The sequence below is a fragment of the Balaenoptera borealis genome, assembly GCF_965194805.1.
Source record: "Balaenoptera borealis genome assembly, chromosome: 5".
Classification (NCBI taxonomy): Eukaryota; Metazoa; Chordata; class Mammalia; order Artiodactyla; family Balaenopteridae; genus Balaenoptera; species Balaenoptera borealis.
Window position 1 is genome coordinate 77,929,310 of NC_138862.1, and position 17,222 is coordinate 77,946,531.

General features: G+C 37.5%; 1 long non-coding RNA gene and 1 pseudogene across 2 annotated transcripts in view; both read right to left on the reverse strand.

Annotated features, from left to right (window-relative positions):
* LOC309629244 overlaps positions 1 to 15,822 on the reverse strand; it is a 39,142-nt gene extending 23,320 nt beyond the window's left edge. Inside the window, exons 1-2 of the long non-coding RNA XR_014244950.1 lie at positions 5,266 to 15,822; positions 164 to 4,950 (exon numbers count right to left, since the gene is read on the reverse strand). This is a non-coding gene — a long non-coding RNA (uncharacterized lncRNA). The remainder of the gene's footprint in view (positions 1 to 163; positions 4,951 to 5,265) is intronic.
* LOC309629339 (craniofacial development protein 1 pseudogene) overlaps positions 1 to 17,222 on the reverse strand; it is a 368,808-nt pseudogene that overhangs the window by 132,311 nt on the left and 219,275 nt on the right. The window lies entirely within an intron of this gene.

Here is a 17,222-nt window from a genome sequence, read left to right on the forward strand (position 1 = left end):
AGGCCGCAATAGTGAGAGGCCTGCGCACCGCGATGACGAGTGGTCCCCGCTTGCCACAACTAGAGAAAGCCCTCGTACAGAAACGAAGACCCAACACAGCCAAAAATAAATAAATAAATAAATAATTATTTAAAAAAAAAAAGAAGACGTGGTACATATATACAATGGGATATTACTCAGCAATAAAAAAGAACAAAATAATGCCATTTGCAGCAACATGCATGGACCTAGAGATTGTCATACTGAGTGAAGTCAGACACACAAAGACAAATACGATATCGCTTACATGTGGAATCTAAAAAAAAAGGGTACAAATGAACTTATTTCCAAAACTGAAGTAGAGTCATGGATGTAGAAAACAAACTTATGGTTACCAGGGGATAAGGGAGGGAGGGATAAATTGGGAGACTGGGATTGACATATACGCACTACTGTATGTAAAATAGATAACGAATAACCTGCGATATAGCACAGGGAACTCTACTCAATGCTCTGTAATGTCCTATATGGGAAAAGAATCTAAAAAAAAAAAAAAGGTGGATATATGCACATGTATAACTGATTCACTTTGCTGTATACATGAAACTAACACAACACTGTAAATCAACTATACTCCAATAAAAATTTTAAAACAAACACATAAATAAATAAATAAAGTGAGCTGTAAATCACAGCATACTTATCTGTTTTACTCCAGCAATGTTTGACTGCTCAGGTGTCAACACAGAGTAATCAAAAAGTTGGCTTTTACCCAGAAAGATCAATGGAAAGAGAGGTATAAAGAAGTCCCAGAGAAATGCATTAGTTTGTAAGGCATGACAACAGTCAACAGTGGTGGAGCCAGTTGAGAAGATGAGTATATCAGAAAGTTAAATCACAATCCTACCTCCCACTTCTATCACATTCTCACTGCTGTAATCTATTTATAATCACATTATTTTAATCTTAAAATGAAACTGAAAAAAATAACCTACGAAAACACAATTTTGAAATTCAAGGTTGCTATTAGAAAGCAACAGCATTTTCTTTCTTTTTTTTTTTGGTTGATTACACTGAATAGAGTAGTAACTTGAACTAATCTGTGCTGAACACCTCCTTGGCTCCAAGATTTCTTAAGTGAATCTTCTCCTTCAAGTGACCATTGTAACAATTTTTATACGTGGGCATTGTGTTCCTGATTTTAATTACAAATAAATTGAAGATCCTGGGTGGTAAATAATTTGCCCAAAGTTTCACAGCTAGTAAAAGAACTTTATCAAAGCTTTTTCTACACTGCCTTGCATACCCTAAGCCCAGTGCTGAACTTTGGCAAGACTAAGAATATTGCTTTTGAAATGGCCTTTAGATTACCAGTTTCAAATTCCTTCTTTAAAAGAAAAGCACAGACATTACTTTGAATTCACTAACAAAACTCTGAAGTGTAAGATGGGTAAGGACTTCAAACTCATCATAAGAGAGAGAAAGACTCTCTGACTGGGCCAAATGTTAGGAACAAAAATAAGAACCATAAAAATAGTCCGAGGTAGAGCCAAGCACATAACTTCTCCCCAAAGGAGTTCTCCAGGAAGCCTGAAAAGGCCAGAGTCCACACACACTTACGGGAGAGTCACCTGGTGCCAAGTTCTGAGATCTTTTGGGATCAGCTGAATTACACCCATCTTCATCTGCTTGGCCTTGAACTACTGATACATACTGCTCTGTGCCAAATCCTCTATGGATCGGGAACCACATTTGGATCATCATTCCCCTCAAAGTCTAGATGACACACAGGAATGTTTTTGAGGCATGTCAAAAACATTCCACTCCTTTCACTTTTATTAGTGGAAGGAATTTGAAGGACACCGAATGAGCAAGTCAAGCCCAACTGCTGAGTAATATGGTTATCGTATTCCATACACCCAGACAAAGATGGAAATAGTTGAGAGAAATAAAATTTACTTTCAGATGAGGGGTCTGGAACCCAGAGAGGTAAAGCAACTTTATAAATAACTCACAGGATGAAAGGGTTTCACTGAGGTAAGCTCAAAGTCCTCTGACATACAGAACAGTATTCTTTCTAAGGTATGGGGAGAGTAGGGTGGGAGTTAAAGAAAAAATTCTGTCTCAGCCAGAATGTCACTCCAACCACAAGCATCAATATCACTCAAACAAGTGCTTTCAGGGCCCTTGATGGTTTATTGCAAATTCTCAATTTTCCTGTGAAGGAGCCAATCTGTGTTACTACTCCAGCCAAGGGAACCCACCCCTTGGCAGGTTGAACAGAATCTTAAGGGTGCAGTTACAAAGGGCTCCTGTTTACAGTGGAACCATTCAAGAAAGCCAGTTTTGCTTTGCAAAACATATTTATTTATTCTTTATGATGAAAAATAGTCAACAGAAAGCTTTCTCCACTGGGTGAAGAGCAACTTTGTGCTCTACTTTTCTGGTCATTTTGAGCCTCAATATTGGCTTCTCTCTGGGGTTGCCACGAGCAAGATAATCGTTCCAGCTCTGACCATCAGCTCACCTCTAAAGACATGAGGCTCTATTTGTAGTGACTGACGTGGAAGAGACTCCATCTAAACATTGTTCATCATCTAGTAATGCATGATGGGTAGCTATTACTTGTATTCTTATATTCCTGCCTCCAGATTAACATCAATTCAATCCATCTTCCATATCGCCAGCAGCATTGTTTTACTGCAATGCACCTTGGACCCCAAACTCCTTAATATGGCATTCTAGGCTCTTTACTAACTAGCCCCAATTTCTAGGTCCATTTTCTGCCATTTACCTCCACAATCCATATGATCCAATCACACAATACTAAGTATTGTTATTAAAAATATCTTCATGTTGTATCTCTTTGTCTTTTTATTTGTGCTCTTCACCTTTCTGAACACCATTTCTTCCTGTGCCTGCTGTAAAAATTACTTTTCCTAGTGGCCCATCTAAAATGTTCCATCCACATTGTAGTTTTTTTAATTCCCATTTCTTAACAAAAATTAATATCTTCTTTATATGTCTTTCCATAAAAGTTTATACTTACCTTTATAATTGTGTGTGTGTTTTCTTTATATTGAATAATTGTGTGTGTGTCTTTAGATATTGTGAGCATCTTGGGAGCATGGACTAAATTTTATTGTCCTTACATTCTCAATTCCCTATATGGTATTTGATAAATTGAACTAATAAAATTCACCAAATATTGTGAAAAGCACCTAGTGATTGAGCTTTTTGTTGTTTGTATACTTATTTTTGGTTAGTTTGTTTTAAGATCAGTAAAGCCAAAAGAAAATGCAGACAACACCCATGAGCCTACCAATCTGATAATAATATATCGTATATGCTTCAGACTTTTAAAAATAAATTATTACACAGCAAGTAGTACTACAATTCCAAATCTCAATTCCTCCTCCAGAGGCAATTGTTCTCGTGGCTTTGGTGCATATGCAATCTATATTTTTATATCTTTCCTAAATATGTGTATGTATCAATAAATGAAATATGTAACTTGTCTATATATTTAAATATATATAAATATAAGTACTACTACACCACATGTATTCCTTTTCAACTTGCTTTTTCACTTATTATCTATAAATGTCAATTCTTAGAGTCAAAGTCATTTATTTTAATTTACATACTGTATTCCCTGATATTAAAGTATAATAATTAATTTAGTCCCTCTTCAACCATTGGGACTATTTCTACTTATGGGTCTTTACAATCAACACTTTTTGAGCATCCTTGTGAATATCTTCTTCTGTAAGAATTTCTCTAAGAGTTATACTTAGAAATGGCATTGTTAAATCATTTTCTGAGGCCAACTTGCTCTTCAAAGGGATTTCATAAACTAGTAGTATATGACATAGTTGTGTTTCCATAATCTTGCCAAACTAGTTTTTGCCTTATTATTCTTATTATTCAGTATTATGGCTGCTTTTCTTCCCTTCCAATTTTTCTGGTCCATTAGTAAGTAACTTATGGATCTGATGCCATCCTCCCTGAGAACAATGATTCTCTGAGGTATTCTTTATTCATCTGTTTTTTGTCTCACTGGGGAAAACACTGAAAGATTGTCCCTTCCCATTTTCTGCCACTAACCCTCTATTCCCTGCTTGCTGTGGTAGGTCATTGTAGATAATCTTTACAATTCTACCTTTGTCAAGTAGCCTGAGATCAAAACACCAACAACAACTATCCCCAGACTGAATCCTTTTTCTTCTCTGCTACTGTGTGGCCAGATGCTTTCCGCTGCTCTCCCTAGTGCCTCACCTCTAGTTCCTGCTTTCGTTACACTCCTCCACCAAGAATACCATGGGACACTAGTTTAAATCCCTGTCAAACCCCTTCTCTGCCCTGATAGACCTCTAGCCATTCCCCCTCTTCTCCATTCCCCTGTTTCCCACAGCCTTTTTCTGACCATAATCTGGCACTCCCACACTGATTAGCTGATTCATCATCTTTTCAGTGTCTGTTCTTTGGAACCTCTGGGCCACGGCCTAGGAATGAAACAAGGTTCCCTCTGCTGTCTCCACCCATTTCTAGTCATCAATAGCTATCATGGCACCTTGTGTATCCAGCCTACACAGACTCCTGACACATTCATGTCCTGGCAGTTCAAACCCTTATGACTTCCAGGGGTGTTGGTCTTTTAACACCTGGATAAAAAATGTGGGTGGAGTGCACATACCATGGTTCATCTCAGATCAGGCACTCCCTAGGGATAATAAATACCTCTGGTAGACAATTTTCCAGTTACCTGCCACACCCACTGTCCTTAGAAGGAGCAATCTTATATTTCTCATGTCCCAGCTTCCTTCTCCCCTCCTCCCTCACCACCACTGATGGATAGCTGATCAAACATGGCAAAACCACTGAGTGGCCATATATATATGACTTTTATGGCCTGGCTTCAAAAGATTATCTAGGTCATTGGTTTACCACACACCTGAACATTAGAATCACCTGGGAAATTTTTGTTGTTTGTTTTTTTTGTTTTTGTTTTTTATTTTTGGCTGCGTTGCATCTTCGTTGCTGCGCGTGGGCCTTCTCTGGCTGCAGCGAGCGGGGTCTACTCTTCTTATTGTGGTGTGCAGGCTTCTCATTGCGGTGGCTTCTGTTCTTGCCGAGCACAGGCTCTAGAGCGCAGGCTCAGTAGTTGTGGCGTACGGGCTTAGCTGCTTCGCAGCATGTGGGATGCTCCTGGAACAGGGCTCGAACCCGTGTCCCCTGCATTGGCAGGCAGATTCTTAACCACTGCGCCACCAGGGAAGCCCCTACCTGGGAAATTTTTTAAAAATTTACCAATGTCCAAGCACCTCCCCTGAAGCTAAACATTGAAACGTCCCAACGTGGGATGATGTGTATTTTTTTAATGTCCTCCCTCTTCCAAATGATTCTAATCACAGTCAGCATTGAGACTTGAGAACAGAAAACTATCTAAAACACACAGGTTACTGTCTAAATTAACATGACTTTGGGAAACTCTAGCCCAAGAAGATGAAGTTCCAAGTGACTTTAGTGTTTGTTTCAATAACTACCCTCCGAATCCATTTATCTGAACAACTGACTACTCAACTACTCTTACTCCTTCTTAGAACGATAGGTAACTTCAGTAGGCACATCAGAAGACTGTTTTTTCAACACCCTTAGAAACCCTTGCTTCTCTGTGTCCATCAACCCTAAACTGTTAAGTCACAAACCTGTTCAATCTCAAGTTGGCTCCAGCATTGAAAGACTTTGAACTAGACCTCCAAATCCTCATATATATCCCACCCCTGCTATCCCTTTCTTTTGAGATGTTACTGAGCAATAAACTCTCCTTTATCAAGAGGTTACTTTGGTGGTCATCAGGTTATCTTGCTGGTATTTTCAGAGAGTTGATACTAATCTGGGCTAATCTAATTGTCTCTCTGATCTAAGAGACACAGAGACCGTTGCCAGCTGAAGGTAGGTGCCAGACCTAAGAAGTCATAATGTATATCCAAGAATAATGATCATACTATAATGATCATAATCATAAAAATGATTATGTGCAAGATGAATATATCAAGGAAGCTGGATAACAAAGGGGAGAATGGAGCAAAAATGTGCAGAGAGAAAGAGCAGTAGGAAAAATGGTGTGGCCTCTGAGAGGTAGTCTTCTCAGTACCTGGAATTCTACTGCCTGTGAGGCCTGAGTATCGTACTTTATTTCCTCACTTGAAAATCTGTTTGAGTGCCTATGATGTTGTGACGAGGCTGGGAAACTGCTTGTGCTTTGGACTTTTATGTATTTACTTATTTTTGTTGCTTTATCAAGAAGCCCCAGTTGTCAGCTCTTGATGTATCATGAAGGAAATGAATCACTCTTTTTTCCTCACAGATGACAGAGAGCAGCAGTTGTATTTCTAGTGATCTGACCCCATGTATTCCATGAGGGTATAAAGTGTATTTTGTGCCACTGGGTCCTAAGGCTCCATCTGATTGGCCATTAAACGCTTTCTGATTAGTTATTAAGCCCATGCAGGATAAGAAACTGAAGGAGAACTTCTGAAAGAGAAAGTCTAAAGAGGAGGGGTTATGAAAGCAGAAATGGGACAAGGGGACAAGAATGCTTCGTGGGCTCCAACCTTTGGAGTGGTCCATAGGTGGTCTGTGGCTTATAACCCAGCAGGACCTGAGGACCTAGAGAAAGATGATCCAAGTGTTCAGAGCTGTTTTGCACAGAACTGCCTCTGTGCCTTGGCCAGCTGATGATCTCTTAGGAAGAGCTGCCCTAGTGTAAAGAGGAACATCCTCCTGCCTGTCCTGATTTAAATATCTAGTCAAAACTGTGAGTGCATTAAATACCCTCCCTGAGCTTCCAGTTTTCATACACCAAATAAGTGTGTTTACACCTGCTGAGACAAGGGGTGAATCCCTCTCAGCAGGACTGAATATATGAGTACATCCCAAGTTGAGAACACAGGAAAGTGGACCCGCTCCACTCCCGCCATGAAGAGTATTGCCCACCCATCCCTCCTCTATTTGAATTAGTTTCTGTTTCTTGGAATCAAAATCTATTACTAATATAATAACCTTGTTATAGGGTATGTGGGAAGTTCTAAGGCACTGAATAAAGATTGACTTTAGGCTTTAAAATAACCCTGGGAAATAAATGTACTCATCTCCACTTTACCAATAATTAAACAAATGTCCCATTTTATAGCTAGAGCTGAGCTTGAATAACTTGCCCAAAGTGAAATAGCAAGGCAAAGGCAGAATGAGTCTAACTCATTCCCCATTTCCCATATTAGCATCCAAACCTTTCCAGGGACTTACCAGGACTTACTCGGACTCAAGTAGGCAGGATAACAATGCCACAAGAGGACATATCCAAAGTTTCAACATGGCTTCCAGAGTAGTTCTCCATGCTACGGAGAGGAATTCATGGAACATTATAAGGGTTAATATAACTTTATTTTTTATGGCTCAAAACATTCCCAAGTTTCAGATCTGATGGAATTAAATAAGTGGACTATTTTGGCTTAAAGAGGAATAACCCATGAAAGAGCAAGACTTTTCCTCACTATTATTTTCTCTTAATGATTGCTAATTTTTTTAGCATCTGCCTTCTACCATTGAAGAAAGTATCCATTTGAAAAAATGAAAAATATTGAAAAATAATTAAATTATTTTTGAATATCAAGGAAATCAATTTTATTTCTGTTTGGGTACCTTTCAGTCTCAATTAACTTTATAATATTTTTAAAGAATTAATTTAATACTAAAAATTATTTATGAATCAAAAGAAAAAGAATGTAATTGTGCTACATTTAACTCTGTATTTATTGTAGTCTCTTATCCATAGTCATTATAAGTACAAGGTAATTATAATTAAATATTGTTTCTAATTTTATCAGATTAATACTCAATAGTTTCATCATCTAGCTACTTTGATCAGTTGTGAGTTTCATTTTCTCTCCTTGAGGTTTAGAGCATAATTATCAGCTAGAATTACCCAATAGCAACAGGGAACAATGGCTATCTCTATTTTTTAGACTGATATTTCTTTCAACAAATTACCACATGGGATGATTATAAAATATATGCTTTCCTTTCTGAACACAGCCTGGTATCATTAAACATCTGGTAAGATCCAATGCTTCCTTAGTCTGTTTTTGTTACAAATTCTTATGGCTTTAATAAGAAAATATTGGCACCATCATGTGTAAACTGTGTATGTTTCTGTGATTTTTTTAGAGCTTTCAGAGACTTGTTTGCTATTCAGGCTTTATTCATTCATTTGTCTACCTCAGCAGTGGATTATCTACTGACATTATTAAGCAATTCGATCTATTTATTTATTTTTTTTAAAATAGATCTTTATTGGAGTATAATTGCTTCACAATACTGTGTTAGTTTCTGTTGTACAACAAAGTGAATCAGCCATATGCATGCATATGTCCCTATATCCCCTCCCTCTTGAGTCTCACCATCATATATTTCGTGTTCACTTGTATATCCATCAAACATGCTTAGGAAACAAAAATAAATAAATCAAAATCCATGACTTAAATGGTTATGGGGGAAAACATGCATATAAACACTTATTTATAGGAATGTGATACATGAATTTGAAAACACAAAGAGACAGAACTCACCTAAGTTTTTCTGGGAACACTGAGGAAGGCATGTAACACTGACAGAATAAATTAAGAAAAGCTTGTTAGGGAAATGCCAATTGAGTTAAAATTTTTTGTTTTGTTTTGTTTTTTTTATTTTTTGAGGTAAAACTGACCTATAACATTATATTAGTTTCAGGCATACAACATTGTGATTCGATATTTGTGTATATTTTGAAATGATCACCACAATAGATCTAGTTAATATCCACCATCATATACAGTTACAATTTTTTTCTTGTTATGAGAACTTCTAAGATCTACTCTCTTAGCAACTTTCAAACATGCAAAAGAGTATTATTGGCTATAGTCACCATGCTGTACATTATATCTCTATGACATTTATTTTATACCTGGAAGTTTGAAAGATAAATAATAACATTTACAGAGTTCTTATGACAAGTCAGACATGTTTTAAGACTTTACATGTATTAACTCATTTAATCATCACAACAATCCTATGAATTAAATACTACTATTATCCCATTACCTCATTTATTCTTCATTTTAAATGAGGGGGAAATTGCAGAGTGGTTAAATAATTAGCCCTGTGTCACTTGGTCAGGTAACACAGGAAATCAGAATGAGATTTTCCCTCTTCTTTTTGACTGAGGGGCCAATAGTGTAAATATTGGTTACCACAGTGTAAAACAAACCCCTTCTTATCAACACATTTTTTTTTTTTTTTTTACATGAAATGATACTGGGGCTATGGAATCTCTCAGGCAGATCAAGAATAAAAACAAAGACTAGAAGAGAAAGCGTGGCTTCCCTGGTGGCGCAGTGGTTGAGAATCTGCCTGCCGATGCAGGGGACACGGGTTCGAGCCCTGGTCTGGGAGGATCCCACATGCCGCAGAGCAACTGGGCCCGTGAGCCACAATTACTGAGCCTGCACATCTGGAGCCTGTGCTCCGCATCAAGAGAGGCCGCGATAGTGAGAGGCCCGCGCACCGCGCTGAGGAGTGGCCCCCGCTCGCCGCAACTAGAGAAAGCCCTCGCACAGAAACGAAGACCCAACACAGCCAAAAATAAATAAATAAATAAATAAATAAATAACTAAATAAATAAAAAGAAAAAAAAAAAAGAGAAGGCGTGATCAGGGGATTTGCAGAGACTTTTCTTCGGAAACATGTTGTTATGCTTTAAATCTTCACCCCACCCATTTGGGGGGAGGGACACAGTTAATGTTTTATCCCAGACACAGCGAGAAGGGTTTCAAGCCAACCCCTGAAAGAGCTTTGAAATGTGTTCCCCAAAATTGGGCAGTATAAAGCACTATGCCTGCCTCTTTCCCCAGAAAGCTTTATCAGGTTGCAAACAAAGAATTCTAAACGACAAAAACAGTCTGGGTTTGGTGGGGAGGGCCTGGAAAGGGCTTCTGCATTGGAATCCATCACCAGTGGCTAAGGGTTGCTTGAATATTTTCCAAGGTTCAAGTAAAGGTCATATGAGAGAATGTCAGTTAAGGTCTTCTTGATCCTCTCCAAAAGGGTTGCCTGGAGGGGCAAGAGGACCTCAAGGAAGAGACTATATGTGTAGCCTGTATAACCAGGTGCTGAAGAAAGAATGACAAATACAGTAGCTACCTGGAAGAGAGTTATCCAGAAAATTTAAATGAGAGATCCAGCAAAGAACGTCTGCAGAACTCATAAAAACTTCACCAAGAGAAAGATTTGACTCTTACCATTCACCCCATGAATGATAGTCACCCCATGCAGTTAGAAATGTACTACCCTTTATCTTTCCTTCTTTTCCTGCTGACACTCTGGTAGAAGGAAATCTGAAAATAGCTGGTGAGTGGGCAGAAAAGCAAGCAGGGAGGGAGCAGAGAGCAGAAGGACCTTGCCACGCTGAGTCCACCGCCTTCCCCACTGCAGGCCTTCAGCCTGAAATAGACCCAAACTTGGCCAGGGAACAATTAGCTGCTTTGTCAAGAAGCAGAAATTTGGTTCACAAATTTGGCTAGTATCTTGGACAGAACATTAAAATATCTAAATGCAGACTCTATTTACATTCAAAGTAACCATAAGACTATAACCTAAGAATTGAAGCAATGAGACCTATGGATCTGTTATCCAGGGCCTGGGAAGACTTACTCCCACTGATTAAAATTTAAAGGACAGTTAAAGAATCACATACAGTTATGTATCATTTATGTCATGAATTCAACATATGAGTTATACTAGTAAAAACTGAAGTCATTGTTTCCAACTCTTTTAGTCGGTGAAAAAGAGACAAATCTCCAGATGTTCTCTAGGGTAGCATCAATTGTAACTAGCAGTAAATTTTCATGTTTCTGTAAGTCTGGCTTTTCTGTCTAAAGTTGCTTTTTATCAGAGAAGAAATACTGAACACTGGACTAAGGTTAGAACAATTCCAATTAAGCCTCTTATACATCTTGGTAACTCACTTAACATCTCATCTGTAAAGTAGGATGAAAGTCCCTGCCTTGTCTACCTTATAATGTTATTTTGAAGAGCAAATGACAATAAAATTTGGTAGTTTACACAAATGGTGTGTATGTGTGTGTGTGTGAATAATATGGACAGAACTTATAATATTGAAATAAAGATAAGGGGCAGAACAATATGTACAGTATAAAATTGTATAAAATTTAAAATAACCCCTACACACAAAACAAAAGAATACTACATATTGTTCATGGAGAGATATGTGTATATACATATATGAACATACATTTGAGATACCTGTGAGAATGTGGATGGGGGACTTCAGTTTTATCCAGAGAATGTTCATTCTTATTTATAAAAATGGAAATATTAATGGTTATTAATACCAGATTGTGGAAACTCAGAAATTTGTTATTCTTTCTGCTTTTTTGCATTTTTGCAACCTAACTTTTATAAAATGCAGAATCACAGAAATACACATAAAGGGCAAATTAGAAAACATATGTGAAAATGCTCGACAAACTGTAAGATGCTATAGAAACATAAGGTGATGTTTCTAACCTATTGTAACATTTAATTTTGAGGTTTAAAGCATGTCTAACCCTTTTTTACATTCTATTATACTAAATGACAAATAATAACAAATACCCTGAAATATATGCTTGAGTGAGTCAATAATTGCTGGATGAAAAGTATTTTCTTTTAGTTACAAAAGCTAATATGTGACCTGTGATTTAATCACATCAGGGAGTCCAGGCCATGTAAATATTACTCCAGATGTCTAAGGTGGGCCTCTATTTTTGAAAGCTCTTTCTGAGATTAAATAATTGAAAGAATCTCAAATTTTAAAATTAAATTACACGTACTTTTTTCTGCTTGTAAATGTCACACAGAATTTGTGGAGGATTTATTTATAAGAGTGAAATTTTAAAAAATTAAAACAACCCATAATTCTACTTTCCAGAGTTAATAATTGCCTTCAAGTATTTTTTTTCTATAAATATACAGTTGGTATTATTATTTCATGCATACTTCTGTGTCTTGTTCTTACCTCAGCTCTGGTACCTGTCATCCAATTTCCTTGAATGTATGCTTTTACTATGGTATTCAGCATCTGTTGGCACCACTGTTTATCTTACGTTCTCCTTTTGATGAACATAAAGGTTACTTTCAATTTCTTAATATTAGATATAACACTCCTGTGAATATCCTTACTTATAAATATTTCTGCATGTTATTGAGGATTTCTACTTAGAATAAGTTCCTAAGTGTATTATTATTTTTAGGACAAATGTAGAACTTCTCTAAGACACTAGCCAAACTGCTGAAAAATTGCTCCTCTCCCAAAAATTAAAGTCTAGGTCCACAACCCCTTATCCTTAGAGTCATACATGTTTTGGAATTTAGAAATTTTAGGATTTTAGAAAGATAGTATGTTGCATTCACCTTACATAAGGTAACATCCTTCTTTAGGTATAGAGAAACACCTTCAATCAAATACATTAATATTTCTTTAGCAAAATGTATTAATATTCTCACTAAGTAGAATAAATAAAAATTTTCAGTAGCCTCACATCAGTTCAAGTCTGGTTTTGCCACCAAATAAGCTATGAAAGCCTTTGAACTTTGGAAGTGTGGATAAGAGATTGCAGATCCAGACCAATTTATACTCCTTCCCAGAGCAGATGAGAAGAGTAACTCATAGAATTGTCAGCAACTATTATTTAAAAATTTTACCAATTTGATAAGTGAAAAGGAAATATGTCAAAAAGTTTAACACTTCTTCGTATGCTATTTATTTGTATTTTCTTTCTTTTGGTATCCCTAGGATGCCTTTTGCTCTTTAACATTTGAAGCATTCAGCTTATTATTTACAATAATTCTTTATATTAAAGATAATAACCCTTTGTATATAATATACTTAAAATTTTTTCACAGTTAATAATTTATATTTAATTTTAATATTTAAAAATATGTAGTTAAATCTATTAATCTCTTGCTTTGTAACTGAGTTGTTTGTTTCTATATTTCAGAAATTCCTCCCTCACTTATAGATCAAATATTGACTTTTATTTTTTCCTATTCCCTCATGACTACAGATTTTATATTTAACTTAGATTCTGTTGGAATTTTATTTGGTATATGTTGAATAAAAGGGAGAGATTTTATTTTCCTGTTTTCTCTATTAAAAATGGAGACTTTTGGGACTTCCCTGGTGGCACAGTGGTTAAGAATCCGCCTACCAATTCAGGGGACACGGGTTGGAGCCCTGGTCCGGGACTGTTTCTACGTCCCCTAGATTGTCCTTTTTGAGGACAGGTCTGTTATCTACTCTTGCATTCTCCATTAAATCAGGCAAGTCCCTTGAACATAACAGAAACATAAAAGATAAATATTAAATTCATGCAATTATTATGTATCTTACTAAAGATGAAAGAATTTGAAAGAATTCAGAAACAAGAGTTGTTTCAAATATCTAAAGAGATGCCAAGTGAATTCACTTAACTGTTTTCTACTGTTCATCATGGGGGATGAGGAAAACAAACTGATGGAAGTTGCAGAGGCCATGGAGATTGAAAAAAGAAGCTTTCCCTGAGTTTTCCATGGTGTATATCAGCTGAATATTTGTTACTTTTCTATTTACTTCACTTAGTCATTCATTGGTTCTTTCAGTTAACTAGTCAATTGACAGTATTAGTAAACATCAGGCACTGTTTTAGTTGCTAGGTACACGATGGTGAAAAAAATATCTGATTCCTGCCTTCATAGAGCTTGTGATTTATTAAAGGAGAACGACAAAAATGAAACACAAATATATACATTGTGCTCAGTGCCATGAAGAAAAATGAGAGTGTACTGTGCAATAGATTATGAGAGGGATTTAGTATTGTAGGCGTAACAAAAATCCCTCTGAGAAAGTAATATTTAGGTTGATAACTAAAAAACGGGGAGAATGCTAAAAAGAGAGAGTAACACGTGGAAAGGATCTGAGGTGTGAAATATTGGGGCACGTTTATGAAAATGAAAAGTGTCCAGTAAAAATAGAGAGTAGGAAGTAGGAAGAAATTTACAAGAAGTAAGACTGAGTTTGGCATTGGCTAGATCATGCATTACCTTGTAGAAAAATTAAGGATTTTGCATTTTATCTCAACTGCAATAGGAAATCATTGAAGAATATTAAGATGGGGAATGACACAATCATATTTACATGAATTTAATAGATTCTTTTGCTGTTATATGGAGAGTAAGTTGGAGAACGACAATCATGAAAAGTGGGAGACCAGAAAAAGGGCTATTTCGGTTTACCAAGTGACAAATTATGGTGATTTGCTCTAGAGTGGTGGACTGGATTGGAGACAAAGGGAATGAATTAGAGTTGTATTTTTAAATTTGAATGGACAAATATATTTTTAAATTTGAGTGATTAGCTATTGAGTATGAGGAAAACTAGATCTCAAGAATAATTTTCGATTTTTTGATTTGAGCAACTAGGTGGATATTGGTGAATTTAATGATATGGGGAAGACTAGAAAAGAAAAAATGAAATCGAGGGAAGAGACTTGATAAAGAAATATCTTCTCTCTTTTTTTTGTTTTTTTGGGTTTTTTTGGCTGTGTTGGGTCTTCGTTGCTGCACATGGGCTTTCTCTAGCTGTGGCAAGCAGGGGCTACTCTTCGTCTCAGTGCACGAGCTTCTCATTGCAGTGGCTTCTCTTGCTGCAGAGCACGGGATCTAGGTGCGCGGGCTTCAGTAGTTGTAGCACGAACCAGTAGTTGTGGCTCGCGGGCTCTAGAGCGCAGGCTCAGTAGTTGTGGTGCACGGGCTTAGTTGCTCCGTGGCATGTGGGATCTTCCCCGACCAGGGCTCGAACCCGTGTCCCCTGCATTGGCAGGTGGATTCTTAACCACTGCGCCACCTGGGAAGTCCCAAGAAATATTTTCTCTTGTCTGGTATTCCCAGAGAAAATTGGTTGGGTTTACCCAGTGGCTCTGTCTTTGTTTTCCCGAGTTTCTCCAGCTTGCCTTTCAGAAGTGAAATAATTTTTCAGAGTTCATCCCTGAACCTTCACTGAATTTCCATTGTGTTTGGATCCATCTTCAGATTGTAGATCTGATGGATTCAGATTCAGAACTGCTGACTACAGCATGCTTTTTTTGTTTCCTTGGACATTTTGACCTGTAGCCTAGAAGTAAATAATATTCTCTTCCACAGAAATCTGAGCATATCACAAATGTAATGTAAAATAAAAGCAAAAGCAATTTATAAAGTCTCATGCAATTGAACAATATTGATGTTTTCAACTTCGAACATCAGTATTGAGAAACTGAGAAATTATGTATATGTTTTCTTTGTCCTTAGGAAGTTCTCCTCCCCAGATCCTGCCTGGACTTGTATGAGGGTATGTTGGTTGAAAGTGTGGGCTATTTGAAATGAGGGTCTTTCCAAGTTTCAAAACCACAGCACCTTTCTTTTCTAATGCATTATATGCAAATAAAATCCAAGAGCTCTGGCTGTAGTGGAAGCAGGGGTTCCAAAAGGTCTCAAGGACTCTAAGTACCACTAAGCATCTCACTGATTGCAGTCTAATGATAATTTAAGCAAATTAGCTAGGAAGAGTTCAGACCTCAATCTTGATAAATTCTTTCTCCTAAGAAAAAGCTTTGTCTACAAAAGTATTTTTTCATGCTAGCTTAGCCACGAAATCATTGTATGCTTGTGTGTTAACTTTCCAATCTAGGCCTGGAGGTCTTCAGCTGAATCAGAGATCTTAAAAGCACTAGATGAGGACTTCCTTGGTGGCGCGGTGGTTGGGAGTCCACCTGCCAGTGCAGGGGACAGGTGTTCGAGCCCTGGTCCGGGAAGATCCCACATGCCACAGAGCAACTAAGCCTGTGTGCCACAACTGCTGAGCCTGCACTCTGGAGCCCGCGAGCCACAACTGCTGAAGCCCGCAACAAGAGACGCAGCCACCTCAATGAGAAGCCCATGCACCACAACGAAGGGTAGCCCCCGCTCACCACAACTAGAGAAAGCCCGCGTGGAGCAACGAAGACCCAAAGCAGCCAAAGTTAAATAAATAAATAAATATTAAAAAAAAAAAAAAAAAAGCGCTAGATGATCTTAAAAGCTTTTCTCATCCCAGAACATCCTATGAGCTTAACTATTCAAGCTTGTCTCTGTTGAGACTGATGCTCATGATAACCTCTTCAACTTGCTCTCTGAATGGTAGGTCAGTGTGGGATTGTGGGGGGAAGGGAAGGTAGTGGGAAACTTGGACAAGCATGGTAGTAGGAGGCTGGTGATTTGGCCTACCACCATCAGAAAGCTAGTTACCAAACTTCATTCGCTGACTTAGTTCCAGACTCACCGTGGGATTGAGGACGAGCGAAATCCCCAGGTCTTGATCTGTTTCATTTTCAGGAAAATTTGAGAAGTTTTGATTTATACTCATGGAAAAAGAACAGAGATTATGAACAAATACATAATTTGGCTTCATTGAACTGTTCTTTAAATGTCAGATGAGAAACCCTCTTAAGAGGAATGTCACTGCGGAAAAAAAGGAATAAGTGAAAAAAATTTATCTCTGGCTTTTAATGTCCTTAAGGCTTGTCAGAAAGCCTTTGTCAATTATGGCATAATCTTCCAAGAAAAGGGTTATAAGTTTTGCTGATTAAAATGAGGCAGTGAGGATAAGCTCCTATTTTCATCTGTTCTTTCCTGTTATCCTGCAATAATACGGAAGCAGATTCCTAGAGAATTTCCAACATTGAGTGATAGAATCTGAGATCTGGCAGTCTTTCAGATGCAGAGTGTGGAAGTCAGTCTTGTTTTCTTGTGGGTATATCAGGAATGAAGTGGGGAAAAAAATAGAGGAATAGGACATTCAATAGTAACTCTTTCATATATCCTAAAATTTGGGAATCATTTTGGTTAAGTTTATCTCTCAAAATGCAGCAACACCTTCAGAAAGTTAAGTATATTGCTTTAATAAAATTGTTTCCCTCCTGGCTAAAGTTTTCAGTGAGGGAGATTGAATGGGGTTTTGGAAAAAGAGGAGGAATGGATTGCTTTGGAGTATTCAGTCCCTGGATATGGATGGGCGTGTGCTAAAAGCAGCCTTAGCGGCTGAGTGAGATTTTGTTTTTCCCTTGCTTTGCAATATAACCCAAAGCCTTTGT